This window comes from Carya illinoinensis, chromosome 1 (assembly GCF_018687715.1).
Source record: "Carya illinoinensis cultivar Pawnee chromosome 1, C.illinoinensisPawnee_v1, whole genome shotgun sequence".
Taxonomy (NCBI): domain Eukaryota; kingdom Viridiplantae; phylum Streptophyta; class Magnoliopsida; order Fagales; family Juglandaceae; genus Carya; species Carya illinoinensis.
Window position 1 is genome coordinate 50,162,549 of NC_056752.1, and position 16,358 is coordinate 50,178,906.

Below are 16,358 nucleotides of genomic sequence, written 5' to 3' on the forward strand. Positions count from 1 at the left end.
TTGCATCTCCAGTACTTTTTGAATCATAATCATTTTGGACTAGTGTTATGATCTTAGTTGTTCAATGAGTCTTTGTATATCAAGTATGTTTTAAGCATTTGGGATATTTTCAATTTGGTGCATAGTATTGCTAAAGAAATAATTTATCCGCTGCGAATATTGCATAATGTTATATGCATGTTAAGAACATTGCATCTTATATGTCATGAAAGGGGACAGGTAATCTTGTGTTACATGTCTCGACGCTTCAAATGTCCGTCTAATCCCAAACGGAATTTGGGGGCGTCACATCAACAGTATCATAAATAGAAAGGGAATGGTCCCTAACTTAACATGATAATTCCAAGTCAAATTTATAGTACTCTATCCGCAAGGCCGGCTAGCGAGGATCGATAAGAAAGAAGAATCATTTCCGAACTCAAGTGAGAGAACATTCAATGAAGACTAGGGTTTAAGGTAAGTAATTCATCTGCATTTTCACCGCATATTCATGTCCAAATTGAAATTAGTTGCTACAACATTCTAATCTTTTTTGAAAATCAGCGGAGATTAACCACAAAAAATCAGAAAGATTAATAGAATTTGTGGTGTGATAAAATCATGAATTTAAGCACTTGATCTCACATAAAATTATTATTTTAATAAGTAATACTATATACAGTCGTGAAATATGTAAGTGTCGTGCAGTTGTTTTCAAAAAGAGTCGGTTCTACTCTTAAAAAATTAAATTTCTTTTCATGTAAGTCTCATATTTATTCATTTTTTTCAAAATAAATTGAACGGCATTTGGATGCTTATGACTGTAAATATAATTTATCTTATTTTTATAGTCTAATTGTTAAGACTTCCCTTAGGTAGGTGGTGCATGGTTATTATGTATGGGGTGGGCTTGTTGTACCTACTCTCCATATGCTGTACTGATTGTAATGTAAACATGGGCAGAGCCTAATTCTTGTGGAAGTTCACGAGGCATGAATTTTCTTAGTGAAGAATTACCCCAAAATAGAAGAAATGTTAGCTTGAAAGTTTGATTGTTCAACTTCTTTTTGTGGGTTTGAATGAATATTTGTATTAATATGCATTATATATGTTTCATTTGTAAAAGAAATAAGTACAAGAAAAATGAATATTTGTGACGGATTATTTACGACTATTTGCGACAAAAATAGACTTATTTGTAAAAAGAAACAAGTTGGTGGTTACAATTTTAATATGCTGATACCAAAATTTGAAACTTTATATATTTATATTAATAGATTTTTATGTTCATGTATAAATACATGATAATATCGACTAATGCGTTTAATTTTTCACCGTTTATTTGTTTATTTCTTTTAAAGAAACAATACATATATGGCATTTTTGTAATATGTAACTTCATTTATTTGCTTTGATCCTAGTCACTAATAGTTGGGCAACGTGTAAGGGATGTTCGCTCAATGTATAGAAATATTATTTTTATTAAGGAAAAAATTTTGATTAATAATGTAATGCTTTTAGAAAAAAAAAATATAATTTCTAACATCAAATAGTAAGATAAACTTAAATTCAATTTTAAAGTATTTAGAATTAAAAAAAAAATGAACCTTGAACCAAAACTGTGCAGCGTAAAAGATAAATCGTTAACAGTAAAGTAACATGCAAAGTACGTTTTTTTAGTTTAATAAAACGATTATTTTTAAAATGTGATATAATTTTTATAAAGAAATAAAATACTAAGGTTTTTATAAGATATTATTATTTGATTTTAATGTTTCATAATGAATTTAAATTGATAAATAAATAATATTTTATTGGAATGATTGTATTTATAAATGTAGTTAGTAAATAGATTTAAACTTAATTATTTTACATTTCTCTTTATTTATATAAGGAATGAATAGAAATTTTAAATCACATATATAAATTATAATTTATATAAAATGTCATAATATAATAGAATATAGAATATACATGTATATAATTTATATAGATATATATATATATATAATAATATATATATACTGAAATATATATAGAGGAATTAAACGTGAGCAAGAATATGTTGCAGCTCAGCCGACCTATGCATGTATGCAGTACTGAAATATAAATATGATTGCAGAATATAAATATGATTGCAGGAAATAAATATGAATATGATTGCAGAAAATAAATAATGAAAAATATAAAAAAATAAGCAAATACTGAATATAAACAAGTTTATTAAAATAAACAAGTTTTAACAAGATTACAGAAGAATATCTGGAGAGGTTGGGGATGAAGAAGAAGAGAAGGAAGGTGAGGGAGAAGAGAGGCTCTGTGTGTAGTACCTAGAGTCGAGGGATAAGCTCTAAAAATTATTTGTGCCTAATGCTGAGGCCAGACATTCCTTTTATAAAGCAAGGAAGCACTGTATACAATCATTAAAGTAGAGATACAGTGAAAGTAAAAGTAAATGGTACTGTACACGATCATGAGTAGAGGTACAATAAATATGTCACCCCGTGATTGAACAATGTATTCAATCCCGTGAATCAAGGTAGCTGGCTGTCAGCTGAATAATGATGGATCAGTCATCAGATAGTCTTGGAGTGTCTTCCGAATCATGTCCAAATGTGTTAATGTAAGAGGCTTCAGAGGAGGCTTCTGATTCTAGGTCAGAACTGTCTTCTTTCAGCGATTGTTGGAGTAGGTGAATTAAATCCTTCTTTATTAGTCCCGTAGAAATATTCTTTTTCTTGGACTTGGAGGATTGAACAGACTTCTGGGAAGAGGAAATAGTTGCTTTCTTCTTTGAAGTGGTCGAACTGGTCGGTGCTTGGATTAATGGATATTCAGGCGCTGATCGGTCAATAGCAGGGAAATCTTCAGAGTTTTTCAGATTAAGGGTAGTCTGACCAAACTCTTTAGAAATAGTATTGATCATGTTTGCCATGTGAGGGAATCTGTCCCACCATTTAACAAAGGCAAACCTATGTAGAATATCACCATTTTTCTCGTAGGACCATTTTAGGATCCATGGAGGTTTGAATCTTTAACTGAAATGAATGCAGTATGGAAATTTAGTCTCATATGCATCTAACTTTGGAGAGATTGCTTGAATAAAGGATTTGTAGGCCCGTTGGAGTTCTTCTGGGAAAATGTCCGAAATGAGTCCAAATTGGTGCCACCATTTATTGAACCATAGTGGAATTTTTCCTCTGAAATTCTTATCAAAGTTAAAAAACCACGAATGTGACATATCTGGTGTCTGGAAAAGCATGAACCTGAACCAGGCATCAATGCAGTCATAATAATTGTAAGCAATTTCTGAATTCGGAGTTTTTTGGAAGTAGAGGGGTGTGTACCCCAATCTTCTTCAGTGATGAATCTGAGAATATAAGCACTATGATAAATCAGTTTGGAATCATCTGTTTTATCATAAATAGGTTGAATGGTTAAGGAATCAGTGTGGATCAGGATACTGGAATAAAACTGGAGATTTTTGGATGGATTCTCCGGGATCCAATGGAAATTGAGGGGAAAATAGCGGGTAGCTATTTTGTAGGGATCTGTGTCTATGGATCGATTGGGTTCAATGTAGAATAGGTCCCAAGAATACATTTTTTTGATATATTGGGTTTTTGAAGCAGGGAGGAATAATTGAGTAGGCCTTGCTGTTGCTGAAGCAATAGGTTTGGCATATGGATCATATGAAGCTGAAACAGTTGAAGCAAAAGAAGCAGGTTTTGATATACTACCCAAGGTAGTAAATCGGTTGGCAATTTCCACAGGAGGTGCCGGTTTGGTTGAAACAGGTAGTGGTGGGGCGGGGACAATTTGTTTTCCTTTATCTCGTTTTTTGCTCATGGTTGCTGCAAGAATTTACAAGTAAGGAAATCAGGAATAGAGTTATCAGAACCTTTAATATACTCAATATCAAAGTCAAAAACACTTAAAATAGCTTGCCATCTGACGAAAATATGTTTAGATGCAATGTTTTGAACATCTTGTTCTAATACATATTTAGCACTCATGCAATCAATGCGTAACATGAATTTTTTGTTTAATAAATCACTTTGGAATTTTGATATGCATAATACTATAGCAAGTATTTCCTTCTTAATAGTGTTATAATTATGATGTGCAGGGTTCCAGACTCCAGAATGGAAACGAACAATTTGCTCAGAAGAGTCTGGTGAAACTTTTTGTTTCAGAATGCCGCCATAACCTATGTCTAAGGCATCTGTTTCCACAATTTTGAAGGAATCAGGAGTAGGAATACCAAGGCATGGAAGAGTTTTGACATATGTCTTGATCTGCTTAATAAGATTGGTATGAATATCTGTCCAAACAGGATGATTAGTATGCAGACGATCAAACAATGGTTTACATTGTTTTCTCATATTTTGATAGAATTCAGCAACATAATTGAGGGAACCAAGGAATCTTTGTAATTGATTTTTATCAGTGATGACATCAGGAAATTTGTCAGCAAATTTTATAACCCGATTGATGGGTCTAATTTTACTTTCTGAAATATCATAACCAAGGAAACGAATCTTGGTCTGGAACAGATTGATTTTCTTTGCAGAAACAACAAGACCATTTATTCTGATGATATCAAGAAACGTTTGCAAATGTTTCCAGTGTTCATCAATGGATTTGGAGAATATAAGAACATCATCAATGTAAACAATGGTAAAATGGGTGAAGGCATTGAAAATGTCATTCATGATATTTTGGAATTCACTAGGGGCATTTTTGAGGCCAAAGGGCATTACGTTCCACTCATAATGACCAAGGGGAGTAGTGAATGCAGTTTTGTATCTATCTGACTCACAGATCTGGATTTGCCAAAATCCTGACTTAAGGTCGAATTTGGAAAAGACTACTGCATCACTTAATCTCTGTATTAAGTCATTTTTATTAGAGATGGGATACCTGATCCACTCTAAGATTTTGTTCAAAGGTTTGTAATTCATAACTAGACGAGGAGTACCTCTTTCTATTTCAGCATTTTTTTGGATATAGAAAGCAGCACAAGACCATGGAGACTTACTAGGTCTAATAATGTTTTTAGCAAGCAAATTTTTGATTTCTTATTTACAGAATTCTAAAGTTTCACTATTCATCTAAATAGGGAGAGCTTTAGTGGGAATGTTTTTCTCAGAGAAATCCTTAACATAAGGAAGGGAAACAACATATTTTTTCCTATGCCAAAAAGCATTGGGGAGATCATAACAAATATCAGAGATTAATCTTTGATTAAAATCAGCAATTTTTGATTGGAGCAAAGAATTAGACAAATGTTCAGAGATCTTTTTGTATTTGATTTCCTGTAGAAGGGAATTCAAATGTTGGGTTTTTGCCAAAAGCAAGGATTTCAAGCTTTTGTCAGTGTCGATTTCAAATTTTATAGTGAAAGTAAATTTCACTTTCTGTCCAAAAGGATCAGTAATGATACCATCTTTGTCAGAAATAAAAGGATATAAAGCAGAGATAAAAGGGATTCCTAATATGACTTTATCAGACATATTTCAGACTAAAACAGAAGGGATTTTGAAGCAAACATTATCTTGGCAAACATGAGCATTGCTTAACTCATAATTAATCTTCATCTTAGATCCATTTGCCGCAGATAGCTTTTCAGTAGATTTTTCATAATATCTACTGGGAACTAATCCTTATTGGATACAATTCATATCCGATCTGGAATCAATCATAGCAATAACAGAGAATTTGAAATCATGAGCAATGATAATGTTAACACGTGAAAACCATTTGGGGGGAATGGAATGGTGAATTAAAGCAATCTGATTTTCTGAATATTTCTCTTCAGTTTTTTCAAAACTAGAAGGCTGCTCATCATCAGAAGGGATGTTATGATCAAACTGTTTATCAATTTTAACACATAAAAGCTCTTGCTGTAAAGCAGAGTTTGAATCTTTGAATTTATTGACCTCAGTCTTGAGTTCAATAATCTATTTTTTGATTAGATTTACTTCATTTTGTAAATCTTGGGTGGAAACTTCTTTAGGTTTTTTCTTCTAAAACATTTCTAAAATTTCTTGAAAATTGATCATTTTTTTAGGAGGCTCTGACTCAGGATGAGTCAGTGTCTTCTTGAGCTTAAGAAGGTATTCTTATTTAAGCTCTGGATCCTGAATTTGTGAAATCATAGTTAATAAAAGATTTTCTTGTTCTTCACCTTTGGATAAAATATTAATTGTTTTTCCTGTAGGTTTGCAACAAGAGTCAGTGCAGTTACAACCAAGCTTAATAATGGGAGAATCAGAAGATTCAGTTTCTGAGTGATATTCTGAATCACTAGAACTGAATTCACTCATGTCAGAGGAAGAAGCTTTCATTTCCATGAGTTAGAATAATTCTTCTTGATCAATGACACTAATATTTAACGCATTAATCTTATTTTTGAATTTGTTAGGTTTCTGGGTACATTTATCAGCAAAATGTCCATTCTTCCCACAATTAAAACATTTTCCTTTTGAAGCATTTTGGAAATTCTTCTTTTTAGGAAAGGATTTCTTGTTAGGTGATTTTTTGTAAAAATCATCACGGGGTTTTCTCCTGTAACCACCACGAGGTTTGGAAAACTGTTTAAACTATTTGGTCTTTCGTCTAGAAGGAGCAATAGGAGAAAGTAGACGAAGGAGCAATAGGAGAAAGGCCATACTGTTCACAAAATGTTCCCATTTTGTACTTGGCTTTCTTACTATTTTTCAATTGTTGACGAAGCATACGTTGATCATTGCACATACTAATACTCAGCTTCTTAATTACGCTAAAAATATCACCATAAGTGAAATTATCATAATTAAGAAACCCTGAGGTATCAGTGAGTTCATCCTTGACTTTGAGAGCAAAAAGATGAGGTAAACCATCGATGAATTTTTCCTTCCAGTAAGACTTCTGACTGTCGTCCCGAAGCATTACTCTGGAGGTAAAAACATCTTGAAACCATCTGTAATCCGACATTTGACGGCATCGCAGATTATTTAAATAATCAGAAACACGATTTGTAATATTAGAAGAAGTACTAATAAAGTGCTTAATAATAGTATAGATTAAGGTATTAACACCATCAAAAGGAGTAGAGTTAATAGAGGGATCAAAAACAGGAAGTCCATTGTCATCTTTTTTGACGGCATGTTGGATTGCTTCTCTGGTCTCCGGAAAAGGTGTTTATCCCACCAATTACGGATCATTCCAGTAAAACCAGTGGTTAAGATAACAACAATATCAGGTTCTCTAATATTATTATTAATGTAAGCATTTGCAACTAAAGACATTTTACTCATGGTATTTAGTATTTCTTGTTCAGACATACCATCAATATTCCATTCGTAAGTTTTATCAGCGGAATAAGAAGATTGAGATTGAAAGATTTTTTCTTCGAATTGTAAATCAGGGGGTGTAGGTTTTGAATACCAGTTTCTTGTAAAACTCATTAGATTGGGTTTGGATTCAAGACCAGCAAGTTTGAAATCATCTTGGTGAAAATTCTTTTCGAGTAAATCAATGTTTCGAACAGTTGAGGAGTCACTTTCAGATGAGTCTGCGTCAGTAGTTTGAACAAAACCATATTCTTCTTCTTTGTTAGTTAAAGCACTAGTTGAAGGTTTTTCAGGTTTACTAGAGGAAGGTTTTTCAATCTTGATATTTTTTAGCATTTGATTAATTTGATCAAGAGTTTTGGTTTGTTTTGTTATGTGATCAAAGATTGGCCTTTTTTTCTGGTAAAATAATCAAAGGTTTGTTAGCAGACTGAGAAACAGGTGTTGAAGATTGGATAGAAATTGGATTTTCTATCTTTTCTTCTATCCTATCCAGTTGTTGTCCTATGGTTTGGAGATAAGTATTAGAAAAATTATTCTGTTGGATAATTTTCTTTGTTTCGGACAAAACTGTGTTAATTTCTTGATTATTAGACTCAGTATTGGGTGCTTTAAAAGGTGAAACGGTTAAATCAACACCTAAATGAGAAATAACAATTGCCTCTGAAGGAGGATGGCTGGACTTAACAGTAGTCCTTCCTTCTTCCTTAACAAAATCAGTTTTTAAAACATTCAAACTATTTTTTGAAACATAATAATTTTCAAGGAAATCAAAGAAAAGAATATGTTTTTGTTCGGTGTTCATCTTTTCTTTCCATTTACGTTTAACACGTGATTTTTCGAAATTAGAAAAAGTCGCATGATAAGTTTTTCTCTTATCACGGTTTTCTTTTGAATTGTAATCTTTGAACAGAGAAATTAAATCTATTTCAAAATAATTTCTGTTAATGACATTAAGCTGACTAGGTAAAGGAGCAATGGAAGCAGCCATATCTGAAGCTGTAGGAGACAAAGTTGAAGTATCTTCATCATCCTTGTTAGCTTCTTCCTTTATGGATTTGCCTTTAGATGTTTCAACATCTTTGGCTGAATAAAAGGCAGAGGTAATTTGAGAGGACGTAGAAAGCCCTTTCATTTTTAAATTAGAATTATTTAAAACAGGTTGAGCAGCTTTTGCAGAATCCTTAAGAAAGATATTGAGATTTTGATCTTTTCTTTCACAGTCTTCTGCTGCAGGATTAAAAGAAGATCTAGATCCAGCAAAAGAGTTTCTTCTGAAACTTGTAGCTGGAGTTGGATCAAAGCTAATTTTAACAGTACCATCTAAATATTGTTGAATATAATCAAGATCAGGTTTGGCAAATAAGATGGGAGCAGGTGGAACTTCTTGGTTTAGGATCCATTCATTAGAAAGAGAAATATATTTCCAATGAATCATTGTTGGAACCTTTACGTTGGCATCAGGGGTAGAACTTTGGATTAACAAAGTTTTTCCTCCTGTAGATTTCAAAACAGTTTTGGGATTTAAAGTTGATTTTAAAACCCTGTAATAGATTCGGTAAATAACAGCAAGGGGTTTGCTTCCTTTGATCATATCATAACTAGAGGTAGCAATGTTTAAAGTTAAAACTTTTAGAATATTTGGATTATTCAAAGCAAGTGGTAAATCAGGAAAGCAATCAAAGTAAACAGGACCATTGAACAAAGAAGATTGAATCATACCAAGAATGCTAGTTTCAAACTGATTATGTCTAGCATCTCTTAAGCATAGAAGAATAGAAGCATTAATTCCTAATCTTGTTAATGGTTTAACAGCGATCTGAACGGATCCAATATGAAGAAACTTATAACCTTTTGACAAGAATTCCTATATGGATTTCTTAGTGAAAAGATAATATTTTTCTTGAACATTGGAGACTTCACAAGTTTGTTCAACAATTTTAACTTTGAATTCTGAATTAAAACTGAGATTAGACTTAAACCAACTTGTTTGATAAATAGAACTGGGTTGAATACGTGGAATCGTCCATTGATTCCAGTTAACAGAAGGATCAGTTTCTTTAACTGAGAAATCTTCCTCATTAATGATATCAGGGGGTTCAATCCTAGAACTAGAACTAATAGTTGAATTAGATCTATACATTTTACTTACTTTGTTTTAAAACAAAACAGTGTCTCACACCTCATAAGTCTCAGGTACTTTCAAAGCTAATCTCACATTGGTGTCCAAATGCCCTACGCTCACCTAGCAATGGGTCTTAGAGGACAGTAGGTCTCTTGACAAGTCTGGGGATAACAAGACAGAGTAGGAGCTCGGTCTTTGGTTTGTAGAACAACAAAATAAGTGAAATGATAAGAAGTAATTACGAACTATTAATTACCAGGAGCCGAAAAGATGGCTCTGATACCAATAATATATATATCTATATAAATTATATAGATATCTAATATACTTCCTAAATAAATGATCATCAATGCATGGGTTATAGGATCGATGTATGCTGCATAAATTTTAATAACTATGAATTTATTCATAAGTGATTAGGGAAAGAGATTAAAAAAGTAAGAACTTTTAAGAAGAAGGAGAGAGAGCCACTTTAATTTATTCATGTAACTAACGACATTAATTTTAACGATAAAACAACAAAAATTATTAAACCAATAAAATTCTGTTAAATAATCACTTTATATATACAAAGATATATATTTGATTGTATTGCATAATTAAATAATCATGTGCTATTATAAGACGATGATGATGAAGAAGGTCATCATTAATTCAAACTCAAGTACGCCCTGCACATGGAGAACTTATAAGTCATGAGAGGACATTAATAATTTTTTTTATTAAATTTACTTATTTACTCTGAAAATATCATCAAATAACCAAGGCCTCATTTTATAAAACATATCATCATTATAATTTTTTTAAATTTTTATATAAAATATAATAAATAATTTAATTTTTTCAAATTTTAAAACAAAATTAATAATAAAAAATTATATTATAATAATATTTTACTTTACTCTCATCTCATCCCATTTAATCTCATATTTACAAACAAACTAGACCTAAGAACTAACAAAATAAAGTTTGTAAATAAATATTTATTTAGCGGGAAATTATAACCAAATTTAAAGATAGATAGGTTAATTCCAAAATCTAGTAATTATCTCATAAATTTATAAATCTACAAGCACTTTATTTAGTGAAATGTTATTGAAAGATCTTTACACCACACAATATTCACGTGACATAATTTTACTTTTATTTAACTATTATTCACTTTTAAGTAAAGTGATATAATATCGTAATAGTTATAAATTAATTGTAAGTATATTATTATCTCCAAACTACCAACAAGAATGAAATTAGAGAAGTTAAAAAAAAAAAAAAGTACCGTATCCATCCAGTATTAGTGGACCCAACCAAACATGCATTTTGGATGTTCCAACATGTTGGCAATGGGTATATCCTATGATCAAGTTGTGAGATTATTTAACTTCCACAACTCTAGGGAGTTATTCGGAATTATTTGTTAACTCCCTAATACCATCACAACTCTAAGGAAGTTATTTAACTTTCACATATTTAGGGAGACGTGAAAACTCTTTAAATAAGAGTACCTAACTTAATTGTGTGTGTGTGAAAAAGTTTAGAAAAAGATAAGAAATATCATCTCTATTCAATTTTCTAGAAAAACCATCTAGGTCTTTTTGTCTTGAAGCAGGAAATTTTTTTAAAAATTCTAGTAGCCTCCAATAAGATGTAGAAGTGCAAATAACAAAGTGACGTGAGCCAACGAGCAAAAATCCGATCTTGTGGGAATTCTACCCCTTAAGATAATTCGATTTAACCTTATTTAACAAAAAACAAAAAGTTTAAAAATTCGTTTGAAATAAAAGCCAACTATATATAAAATAAGAAATTTAAAGACAACTTTTGTTTTTAAATAAATGATATTTATAATTATAGAATATGTAAGCGTCATGTATATTTAAAAAAGTAAAAAATATTAAATTTATATAAAAAAACTAATTTATTAATAATAAATCATACTATTTTTTAAAATAAATACACAATCCATAACTAAAAAGCAGAAAATCAAATATCTATTATGAGATGGAGAGAGTAATTCTTAATTGATTTTCATGTGCTTGATCGTTGGGTAGGTTTGGAAATCTAAAATTCTCATTTTAAATTCAAAATTCTCATCTTATCATTACACATTTTTCAAATTCTCATATAAAATATAATAAATAATTTAACTTTTCTAAATTTCAATATACCTTTTTCAAATCTCAATACAATAATATTATTAAAATTAATATTTTAAATTTTCATCTCTACTTCTAAACCTCTCCAGCCAACTATTACTAGGGAATGGAGAATCGTAGCATTAATAAATTTGATAAGGACACGAGACAAAGCAATATGACAAGTATTGATCCGATGCATTTACTGACACCAACACAAATTCCTTCCCCATATCATGTGCCAAGCTATATTTTTATATATAATAAAATAATATTTCTTCAATATTCAACATCAATGATCAAGTCAATAATTCAAAAAGGCCCCCCCACATTAATACATTATGAAATGGCGACAATTCATATAAGACATGAAGTGGCACTTGGAAGTCGTCTTGACAATTGTCGGTTCATCCAGCATCCTAATAATTCATATAAGTTCTCGTGTTGTTACCGTCAATAATGGAACATACCATGAAATTACAATAATGAAAAAAAAAAAAAAAACCCCGCAAACCAAGTTAAGAAATCAACCAAAAAAACCTTCTCAATTTGTTGGTCGAATTTAAAATCTTAAATGAAAAATAAATAAAAATGTACAGTAGACCGTATTATTTTAATTGATAATACTTGCAGTTGCAACTATTTTTATAACTATTTTATAATTTATTTTAAACTAATTAATATAATTATGACACTTTATTAAAAATAATTTTAATTTTACTTGGGTTCCTTTATTTTAAGTCGAGTGATAAACTAGTTAAAGAATAATTATAATTTTATTATTTCTCACTCAAAAAACCAACTCATTTTCACTGTAAAAAGAGAAGTTCATCACTGGCTTTATCCACTCAACAGTATAGCTCCAAGTCTGCGACATCTCTTGGAACATCTTGAAACGCTGTTTTGAACTGTTGAATCTAAAGTTTTAAGTTTTATGTGATTATAAATCTACACATAAATTTTGATGATAACAAATGAATTCAAAGAATAAAAGAGTTTCAAGCTCAAGTTGTTCACACAATGGAATCAAGCACATCAAAAAACTAAGCATGAGCAAGAAGGAAATAAGTTCACATTAAAGTCACAGAGTAATGTTGTAAATCTTTTAAAATTCGAAATTAGGATTAATGCTCAAAATTAATATTTTATCATAAAGCATTAAAATACATTTTCCACATGTGCATGAATATTTTTGAAAATTTTGAAAGATGATTGATTGTCATCTTTTGCATGTGCATGCTTTGATTAAATGGTTGAACTTTGAAAATATTAAAGATGATTGATTGTCATCAATCATCTTTCACATGTGCATGTTTTATTTGAATATTTTCAAAAGTGATTGATGCTTTTTGAAAAGGAAAGTGTGCTCATTTTGTCATATGCTAAAAGTAAAAGATTAGGTTTGATTTTTTTTGGAAAAATGAATGATGTTGTTTTTGACAATTGAAAAAGAAGAACTTTTTATTTGAATTCTTTGAAAAAGTGAATGATGTTGTCTTTGACAATTGAAAAAGAATAACCTTTTATTTGAATTTTTTGAAAAAGTGAATGATGTTGTCTTTGACATGTGAATCTTTTTAAATTTGAATATGAAGTCTCATATGCCTATAAATAGATCATTTGAGAGCTTCACATTCACAACACCAAGAGCATACAACATTCATTCAAAACTTTCATTCTCTCTTCTCTAAGCATTGAGCATTAATCCTTATTCATTTTGAGAGATATCGTTTGCACTGTATTGTTCTTATTTCACTCATTGAGGAGTGTTTTCTGATAACCTACCCATTATCAGCTTTTGTATCAGAAAAAGGGTGTGTATAACCCTTGTGTGTGTAGAAAGTATTCTACACGGGGAATAGTTGAATCACTACGTGTAAGGTGATTGCAAGTGTAGAGGGTGTTCTACACGGATCCTTTGTAGCGGTGTTGTTCAAAGGTGTAATAGGTTTCTATCTCCACCTGAAAGAGGTTGAATAGTGAATTTGGGAATCCTCAAGGGGTAGCTTGAAGAGAGGACGTAGGCAGTGGGGCCGAACCTCGTTAACATACTGAGTTTGCTTCTCTCTTACCCTTACTCTTTATATTTATTGTTATTTCATATTTTGTTTATATTTTATATTATATATTTGATTTATAATTGTTATTGTTTTTAATACAACTCAATTCACCCCCCCTCTTGTGTTAGTCATTTGGGCAACAATTGGTATCAGAACTAAGAGCTCTATTATAAGATTAACTATCTTTTGAGTTAAGATCTTATGGCTAACATTGTAACTTCATTTGGTGAAGGTCAATCTAGTAGTCGGCCTCCACTCTTTTGTAGAGATAATTACTCATTCTGGAAAGTTAGAATGAGAATATTTCTTCAAGCTCAAGGAAGAGAAATCTGGAAATGTATTGTAAATGGACTTTATATTCCAACAAAAGTGGTTGATGGAGTAAAGGTCAAAAGGGAAGAAGAAGAGTTTGATCGTGAAGACGATAGACTTTATACTTTAAATTTAACTGCTATGAATTTATTATATAATGCTCTTAATGGAAATGAGTTTAATAGAATAATGAATTGCGCTACGGTAAAGGAAATTTGGGATAACTTGGAAGTAACTTATGAAGGAACTTCGCAAGTCAAGGAATCAAAAATTTATATTCTTACTCATGAATATGAAATGTTTAAGATGAATGATGATGAATCTATTTCTAGTATGCACACTCGTTTTACTAATATCATAAACAGCTTGACAGCTCTTGGCAAAGTTTATTCCAAGGTGGAGATAGTAAGAAAAATTCTCAACTCTTTACCAAAACGTTGGGAATCAAAAGTTACAGCGATTCTTGAAGCTAGAGACCTCAAGAAGCTCGAAGTCAATGAACTCATCGGGTCACTTATCACCCATGAGTACACATTGAAAAGAGGAGAAGAATAATGAAAGCCAAAGAAGAGCTTAACACTTAAAGCTGTTCCTCATGAAAGTGAAAGTGATGAAGATGAGGAAAATGACGATAAAAGTGAAGAAGTTGCGATGATAACAAGAAGAATTCAGAGGTTCTTGAAGAAAAATAGAACTCCTCCGAGGAAATCTTTGAAAAAGTTTTCCAAGAAAGATTCAGGTAAAAATGACACTTTAATTTGTTATAAATGCAATAAACCTGGTCATATCAAGCCAGATTGTCCTCTGCTAAAGAAAGATCGAAACAAGGGCAAGAAAGCAATGAAAACTACATGGGATGATGATTCAAGTAGCTCAGATAGTGAAGCAAGCAATGAAGAATCAGCAAATCTTTGTCTTATGGCTAAAGATGACATTGAGGTAACAAATCTTGATAATATTGAAAATCCTTCATACGAAGAATTGCAAAATGTTTTAGAAGAGATTTATAAGGAATTTGAAAAATTGGGTATCAAGTATACTGCTTTGAAAAAAAAATTCTTCTTTAATAAACGAAATTGAAATTTTAAGAAAAGAAAGTATCATTTTGAAAGATAAAAATTTTGAATTGAATAAGAAGAAAACCGATTTAGAAAATATTGTTGAAAACTTTACGAATGGAAAAAGAAATTTTGAAAAACTTCTTGGTAGTCAAAGATGTGTTTTTGACAAGGCAGGATTGGGATATATGCCAAAAAAAAATACAAACCTTATAAAAATTTCTTTGATAATCATTCTACATCAAAGACTAATATTCAAAATACTTTTCATAAAAATAATTTTGTCAAAAAAGGATATTATTATAATCATTCAAGTTTTTTATATATGTCACATGCTATTTGTAATTTTTGTAATAGAAATGGTCATAATTATCATACTTGTCCTATTAGAAGAAATCATGCAATGACTATTAAGGCCATTTAGGTACCTAAAAATCTTATTTCTTCTAATACTAATAAATAAAGGACCCAAAGAATTTGGGTACCAAGAAATATCATTTTAATTGTTTTTATAGGTATGTATGAAGTCATCCACAAGCAAAAATAAGTGGTTTTTAGATAGTGGATGTTCAAGACACATGACGAGAGACAAGACTAAATTCTTTGATCTTAGATCTAAAGAAGAAGGACACGTGACATTTGGAGACAACTCGAAAGAGAAGATCGTGGGAATAAGTAAAATTGGTAATGAATCTTCTCTCATAATTGAAGATGTTCTACTTGTTGAAGGTTTAAAACATAATCTTTTGAGCATAAGTCAATTATGTGATAAAAGATTTACACTTACTTTCAAAATGGATAAATGCATTATTTTGAATGATCATGATTGTAATATTTGTTTTATTGCTTTTAGAAACAATAATGTTTATACAATCGATTTTGAAGAAATTACCTCACAAGATGCTATTTGCTTTTCAATTCAAAATGAAACTAGTTGGCTATGGCATAAAAGATTAGGTCATGCCAATATGGAACTTATTTCCAAACCTTCAAAAAATGATCTTGTGAGAGGTTTACCAAAAATAAATTTTCTTAAAGACAAAATTTGTGATGCATGTCGATTTGGTAAACAAACAAAAACTTCTTTTAAAACTAAGAAACATATTTCCACTATTAGACCATTACAACTGATACACACGGATCTTTTTGGACCAAATAGAGTTGCAAGTCTAGGAGGAAAATATTATGCATTTGTTATTGTTGATGATTTCTCTAGATATACTTGGGTCATCTTTCTTACTCATAAAGATGAGGCACATAATGCTTTTACCAATCTATGTAAGAGAATTCAAAATGAAAAGGGCTATACTATTTCAAGTATCCGAAGTGATAGGGGAAAAGAGTTTGTTAATAAA